Source organism: Narcine bancroftii, chromosome 8, assembly GCF_036971445.1.
Source record: "Narcine bancroftii isolate sNarBan1 chromosome 8, sNarBan1.hap1, whole genome shotgun sequence".
Taxonomy (NCBI): Eukaryota; Metazoa; Chordata; class Chondrichthyes; order Torpediniformes; family Narcinidae; genus Narcine; species Narcine bancroftii.
The window spans coordinates 135,791,457-135,799,108 of NC_091476.1; the positions used below are offsets into that span (position 1 = coordinate 135,791,457).

General features: G+C 41.9%; 1 long non-coding RNA gene across 1 annotated transcript; it reads left to right on the forward strand.

The window, feature by feature from the left end:
• The first annotated feature begins 5,378 nt into the window (after nt 1-5,378).
• On the forward strand, nt 5,379-7,345 carry LOC138741853 (uncharacterized). The gene is made up of 3 exons (XR_011343818.1): nt 5,379-5,615; nt 6,909-7,052; nt 7,148-7,345. It is a non-coding gene; the product is annotated as an uncharacterized lncRNA (long non-coding RNA).
• The last annotated feature ends 307 nt before the right edge of the window (nt 7,346-7,652 follow it).

The following is a 7,652-nucleotide window of genomic DNA, read 5'->3' on the forward strand; positions in this document are numbered from 1 at the left end:
CACACCCTGCAAGTCCTTTCGCATCTCCTCAAATCTAGCTTTTCCCCAATCAAAAACCTCAATCCTTGGCCCTGACTTCTCTCTTTCCATAATGACATTGAAGCTGAAGGCATTATGATCACTGGACCCGAAGTGCTCACCAACACTAACCTCCGTCACTTGACCCATCCCATTTGCCATCAGTAGATCTAACACTGCTCCTTCTCTGGTCGGCACTTCTACATATTGTTGTAAAAAACTATCTTGCACACATTTCACAAACTCTAACCTTTATCTTAGAAGGGATGGAGAGAGTGCAGAGAAGATTTACCAGGATGATTCCTAGAATGCATATGAAGAAAGTTTACATGCTCTTGGACAATATTCATTGGAATATAGAAGAATGAGAGACGATCTCACAGAAACATATTGAATGCTGAAAGGATTGGACAGAGTAGATGTGAATAGGATGTTTCCCTTGGTGGGTGAATCCAGGACAAGAGGCCACAGTCTTAGATTTAGAAGGCACCCATTTAAAATTGAGATGAGGAGAAATTTCTTTAGCCAAAAGGCTGTGGATTGTGGAATTCATTACCACATACAGCTGTGGAGGCCCGATCATTGGGGAAGTTTAAGAGGGATATTGATAGGTATCTAATTAGTCAAAGTTTCAAGGGATATGGGGAAAAGGCAAGAAATTGGAATGAGAAGAGAGAACAGTTTAGCTCAGGGTGGATTTGCGGAGCAGATTCTGTTGTGCATGCACTCATGTCATTAAGACTTGCAGATGTGATGCTTTCTCATCCTTTATTTCTATTAGACTAAGATGGCTACTGACACACAGGATTATATATATGGAAGGGTAACACCATGATGGGGGCATCATGATGTCCAGCAGGGGGCGGGTTTATACCCAACACTCTTCACCCACCCCGCCCCCCCCTCCCCACAACCGTGTGATAAATGCTGACTGGGCCCCTTCGAACTAAAAAGATTACATCAGGCCCAGGACTACAAGTGAGAATTATAAGACATTTCATGAGTAATTATAAAAATAAAAGGGAAAGTATTTAATAATAATCATCAGGGCACATAGTCCTTAAGGCATTCAGCTGGTCTTCTTTCTCTTCTGGACCACCTCGGAATGGATTGCTATGCACCATCTTGGTGCACTTTCACCTTGATCTTTTGGGAGAAATTTGTTGGGGTTGTTAGGCAGTCTGTTGTTTTCCTTCTCACGGTTGGTGCATGGAGTATGTGTAGGGTTCATTTAGTTCCTCGTCGCCACTGTTGTGTATGCGCTCACACAATTAAGACTTGGAGACGTGATGCTTTCTCATCCTTTACTTTTATTAGACTAACATGGCTACTGACACACAGGGTTATATATACGGAAGGGTGAGATAATGACGTGGGCGTCATGATGTCCAGCAGAGGGTGGGCTTATACCCATCAGATTCGATAGGCCAAATGGCCTACTTCTGTTCCTTTATCTTGTGATTTTGTAATCCTGCAAAAATTGTTCCTGTTATTTTCAATTATCAATTGGATAGGAATATTTATTCCTCTACTGTACAAAATGCCAGTCAGTATGATGATGGAAATTCCCATGGTTCTGTGCTGAGTGGGTCCATTAGTGCATTCTGAATGGATGATATTGAATGTACTCCTAACCAAAATATTCAACCTTCACAGGTTCAAATGGGTCAGAATGATCGGAATGCTGTACATTATGGAGGGGTCGATTAATTCCTCTTTATGATACTAAGTAATATCTTCATGAATTCATTAAGACAGAGCATTCATATTTTGAAAGAGGTCATATTTATTTGTGCACTGCAAATATTCATTTGAATCTTAAGTTGACCAACTGAATGTTCCAGACTATGTATGATATTTCTACTTTATTGTAAAGTCCACCCTCCTACTCCTATTGCTTATGCCCTTGATCGTTTTGTCAAATTCGGATCAGAGTGTGTGAATGAAGAAAATAAACTGATTTGTGCCACACGTACAGAAATGCAGTGAAAAGCTTAGTGTCATTTTTGATCCATAAAGAAAAAAATGTGAACAATGATAAATCTAACCCAGTGGTTCTCAACCATTTTCTTTCCACTCACAGACCACTTTAAGTAATCCCTTTGCCATCGGTTCTCTGTGATTACTAAGGGATTGCTTAAGGTGGTAAGAAAAAGTTTGAAAACCATTGTTTTAATCATACCTAATTGATTCATTATGTGGACAGGTTCATAACTCCAAAGGAAATGGGCCAATGACAATTTTTCTCAAGCAAAATATTTCTGTAACAATTGGGTCTGGAGCAGTGATTCTCAACCTTCCCTTCCCACTCATATACCACTTTAGGCAATGCTTTACAAATCTCAGAGCACCAGTGGCATAGGGATTACTTAAAGTGGTATGTGAGTGGAAAGAAAAAGATTGAGAACCACTGTTCTAGCCTAAATACCAAATTTTATAGATTTCCTGATCTTTTTACAGGTTTCACCACTGTCAATTTTTGGATGGTTTGGTTCTGGATTTTAAAGCTGTTTCATTTTCAGATTTGTTTGGATCTAATGGTTCACTTCACAAAGTCCAGACTAGATCCAGGTTTGGACTTGACTTCCCAAAGTCTAGACTGGGTCCAGTGTTGTTTTGACTTCCTGAAATCTAGACTCGATCCAGTGTGGACTGGAATCAGTGTGGACTCTGAGAGGGTGATGGAGGCAGATACTTTCCACAACCTCTAAGAAGTGTATAGACAACCACTTGAATTACCAGGACATAGAAGAAAACAGACTAGGTATTGGTAAATGGGACCTGTGTCAATGGGTTCATGATGGCCAACGTAGAACTGGTGGGCCAAAGGACCTCCTTCTTTGCTGTATGACACAGACTCAAAAATGTTGCACTTAATCGGGCTATCTGGAACTGGGTTCAAGAACAGTTTCTGTCCAACGCCTATCACACTTGAATCTGCCTGAACTATCCTAACCCTAAACCATTGATTCTCAACCTTTATCTTTCTATTCACATGCCACCTTATCCCTTACTAACCACTGAGCACCGATGGCATAGGATGAATAGGATGCCATCAGTACACTGTGGTTAGTAAGGGATTTCTTAAAGTGGTAAGTGAGTGCAAAGAAAAAGGTTGAGAGCCACTGCCTTAAACATAAGCTGTACCAGGACCACCAAACAATTACAGAAATATCACATTTTTGTCTTCCACTAACTGCAAATGTGAATATTTATCTATCTATCCTTTGATATTTATTGTCCATTTTTCTGTCTTAGTATTTGTGGTTACTTAATGTTTTACTATTGTAGTTGATGTTTCTTACATACGTGTTTGACAGCAGCAAGTAAAATTTTTAGTGCAACTGTACATCATACATATGTATCTGACAATAAGCTCACATTGAAATTTGAAGAATAAGAATTGCCCTTTTCAGACAAGCATGTGGAGGAATATTATCTTTCAGGAAGCTGCTGAGGCTTAATCATTGAATATTTTCAAGGCAGAATCTTATAGACATCTACAAGGGAATAAAAAGGGTATGGGGAGAGAGCAGGAAAGTTGGATCAGCCATGCTCTTATTTAATACAGAGCAGGCTCATTTGGCTGGACTTGCTGGAAGAGATTTCTTGATTCATTGGCAAACAATCGGAGGCAGCGCCAATTTGCATTTTAATGCACTGGCTGTTATCAATACCATTATGTGAAAGTCCGTTTGTGGCTCTTACTGCTCATCTATACTGTGCATTTGCAGGTCCTCATTATCTGAATGAACTTTCAAACTGTGAAGTCTTCCTTTCTGCTGTCATTTCTGATTGCCACTAAAGTAGTTTGAATCACTTGCTTTAGCTTAGATCTTGGGGCTGTTGAAATATGGCCTTTCATTTGGCAACTGGATGATGTGACTGCTCGAAACACAACGGTGTTGCACAAAGGCCATCACAGCGACAGCAACTGGCTGAACTCTTCTGCATTTGTGGCATCTCTCTGGACTGCAGCTGCTTAAGGTGCGAGGGGAGTGATTTAAGAGGGTCCTGAGGAGCACATTTTTAATTCAGTGTGTGATCCATATCTGGAACAAGCTGTGAGAGGAAACTGTAGAAGCAGGTACAATTCTGATACTCCAAAGATGTTTGGATAGATGAACAGATTGGAAGGGATACGAACCAAATGCAGATGGATGGGATTAGCACAGTATACCAACTTGATTGGCATGGATGTGTTGGTCCGAAGGGCCTGTTATATGACCCAATAGGCACTTTTAAGCTGCAGCACCTGGGTAGCCCTCCTGAGACCCAGGTGCTGCAGGAGGATCGATTCATTAAATCGCCAACCCAGTGATTTAAGGGGGATTCTGCCCCCGCGATGACGCGTTAAATGATGTGCCACACACTCACTGATGGAAGTGATGAATCGAAGTCCAAATGGCAAACAGGAACGGGAACGATCTTCAGATCTTGGCTAAGCAACTCCTCTGCTGTGCAGTACAGCAGGCAACTGTCGCGACCACTGCTGTCAGCCAAATGCTGCAGTCATTGGAGGAGCAGCAGGATGTAAACACTGCGCATTTCAGTAGATGCAGCCCAGTGATGCACGCACGGGAGTGCTGACATCACCAGAACAACTGGGTCGGCCACTTTCATTTTCAAGCCGCTGGTGGACACGACCTAGGTAAATTTAAATGGGTTCCCTGACTACCTCTGAGATAGGTCAGGGACGCAGTTGGATTTGGACCACGCTGACCAGGTCAGACCCTTTCAAGCTGCCGCATTTAGTGGGGTGCTAACCCCATTTTACATGGCAGCTTGTTAGGGCCTAATGACTCCTCTATTCTTTCCTGGTGGGTTTGCTCAGGCTTCAGGTTGGTGGTTTAATTAGCTGCTGAAAGTATCCATTCCTCCAGAGCCACCCCCTCCCCTGACCAATTCTCACCATCCTGCTCCTCTCCTATCCTTTTGTCTATGCTCCTTCCCCTGCCCCTTCTTTCCTTCTCCCAGCCATTTAATGCAGGTGCCTGCCAGTTTTTTACTTGTATCTTGAAGAAGGGCTCAGGCCGGAAACATTGGTAATATATCTTTACCTCCTATGGACACTGTGAGCCCTGCTGAGTTCCTTCAGCATTTATGTGTTTTTACTACAACTGCAGACTTTCATGTTTCACACGTAAATTACCTGTGCAACTGAATGATAGCATTGGGGGAGGGGGAGCAGGAAATATTTGATGGGAATATCTTGAGAATAATAAGGGATTAGTGTGGGTTTAGTGTAAATGGGTGATGGTCGCTGTGGGCACAGTGTCATAAAGGGCTTTATTCCAGGTTGTATATATGTATTCATTGATAACCTAAACCTCCATCTGGCTCTATGGCCCAAACTTAGTTCACAGCTTCTTCACGTGGCTTCATATAAAGTAATCTTTCCAATTGCTGCATAACATTTGAAACATCATTTGCCATGAACATTGAAGAATAAGAATTGCCCTTTTCAGACAAGCAGGTGAAGCACAGGAAGACTTATTGGCATGTCTCCTACTCCATGAAGAGCACTGCTTTAATCCCATTCAGGGATCTGATTGTTTTACGTTCTGCCAATATCACCTCCCCCTTTAACCCCAAAGGTATTGGTCATTTTTAAAAATAATTCATTCAGTCTGCAAGCTGACTCTTGAGCTCGACTTTACATTAGTGCTATTAGTACTGAATATACTTGTGTAATACTTGATCCCATGTAAAAGCCATCGCCCTCCCCCTTTTTTGGCCCCAAAATTGCGTATTTCCGTATGTCGCATGTAAAAATCGACCACCCCTATTTTTGGCCCAACCACTTTCCCCCCCTGAATTCCTGCCCCAGCTGCCTACCTATCTGAGCTCCCGAAGCCCCAAACACAGACTTGCCACCTGGCCCCGGCCATCCGAGCTCTCGACACCTTGAACGACACAGGTACTTTGCGCAGTCAAAAGAAGTTACCGTGTAAAAGACAAACCAAAAAAAAATTGGTCCCCAAAACTCAACTATTACATGAGTATACACAATATTGTGAGTTTCTAAATAAGACCATAATACCATACAATACCATGCAAACAGAAGTAGGCCATTCCACCCATCAAGACTGCCCCATCATTTAATTATGAGCTGATTCATTTTTCTACTCAGTCCCACTGCCCGGCCTTCTTCCTGTAACCTTTGATGCCTCACCTAATCAAGAACCTAACAATCTCTGCATTAAATACACCCAGTAACCCAGCCTACACAATTGCCTGTGGCATCAAATTCCACAGATTCTCCACTCTCTGGCTAAAGAAATTCCTCCACATCTCTGTTCTAAGCAGACACCCCTCAATCCTGAAGTTGTGCCACCTCGTCCTAGACTCTCCCATCATGGGAAACATCCATTCGACATTTACTCTGTCCATGCCTTTCAACATTCAGACTGTTTCAATGAGATCCCTTCTCATTCTCCTAAATTCCAATGAGTACAGGCCAAGAGCTGTCAAACACTCTTCCTATGATAACCCTTTCATTCCCAGAATTATCCTTGTAATTCTCGCAACTTTCAATTATGGATCCCAGCACCTTCCAAACAGCATGGTGAAGATATACCAGGCTGGAGGCACTTTGCTCCATTTTTTCTACTTCTTTTGAATGCAGATCTGGTATTGCAATCCAATGTGTCCTTTCCAGAGATGAAGGAACCTTGGATAACCAAAGCCAATGCTTTCAGTAATCCAAGCCCTGTCCACAAACTTCCCTTGAATAATTCCTGTTGCAGGATCTTCATTATGTTTAATTGGCTGCTGCATGACTTGAGGCAAAATAAAACCAATCTTTGTATTTTAAATAATTTTACATAATAATTTACCAATTGTCAGGATTTATCCTCAATTTATATTACTGTATTTTCAAATTTCAGAAGTATTGAGGTAAATGCAATGATCAGGAAACTGCAGACTAAGGGTTTTCTTGTTAAGTCACATTTCAAGAGTATGAAAAGATTGCTTTCATCTGTTCTGATTTAGTGCGCCTACATGTCTCAATCCTTCCAGACAAGCTCACGGTAAGCCTATAAAAACTTAATAGCAGGCTAGAGAAACAAATGGCATGGTTTGGATAAGGTGTTACTGATTCCTTGTCTTTTCTACTGATCCTCAGCTAGGCAGGAGCCTCACAATGATGGATTTGAGCACATCATTGAATTTTTGAAATGGTGCCAGATTCTCCTGGATTGCCCTGATTTTTGCATCAGGCCCGTTCTTCCCCGCAGCCCACCACCACTAAAGGCAGCCACTGCAAACCTTGTCGGGAAATGAGCGAGGTGAAATAATCCATCACACCAGTGTTCAACTGCAGGTTGCTTTGAGGTCCAATTAAAATGACTCAGAAATCAAAGAATCAATAGTCTTTATCTGGAATTCTTTGGTTGGATTTATTCTTGACAGCATAAACCAGTGCTAAAGCTCCTTCAGATGATTTTCAATCCTGCACTGCAATTCTTGATAAGAGTTTGGCTTAGGCAGCTACATTTACCTGAAATGGACCAAAGAGTAATTGAGCTAGTTCTTTTGAAGTAACTCTGCCCTTGCCCACAATTCAAGTAACACTGATGCTTAGTTTTCTTGCCACTATCACTGTTCACTATACATGCTTTGTAACTTAA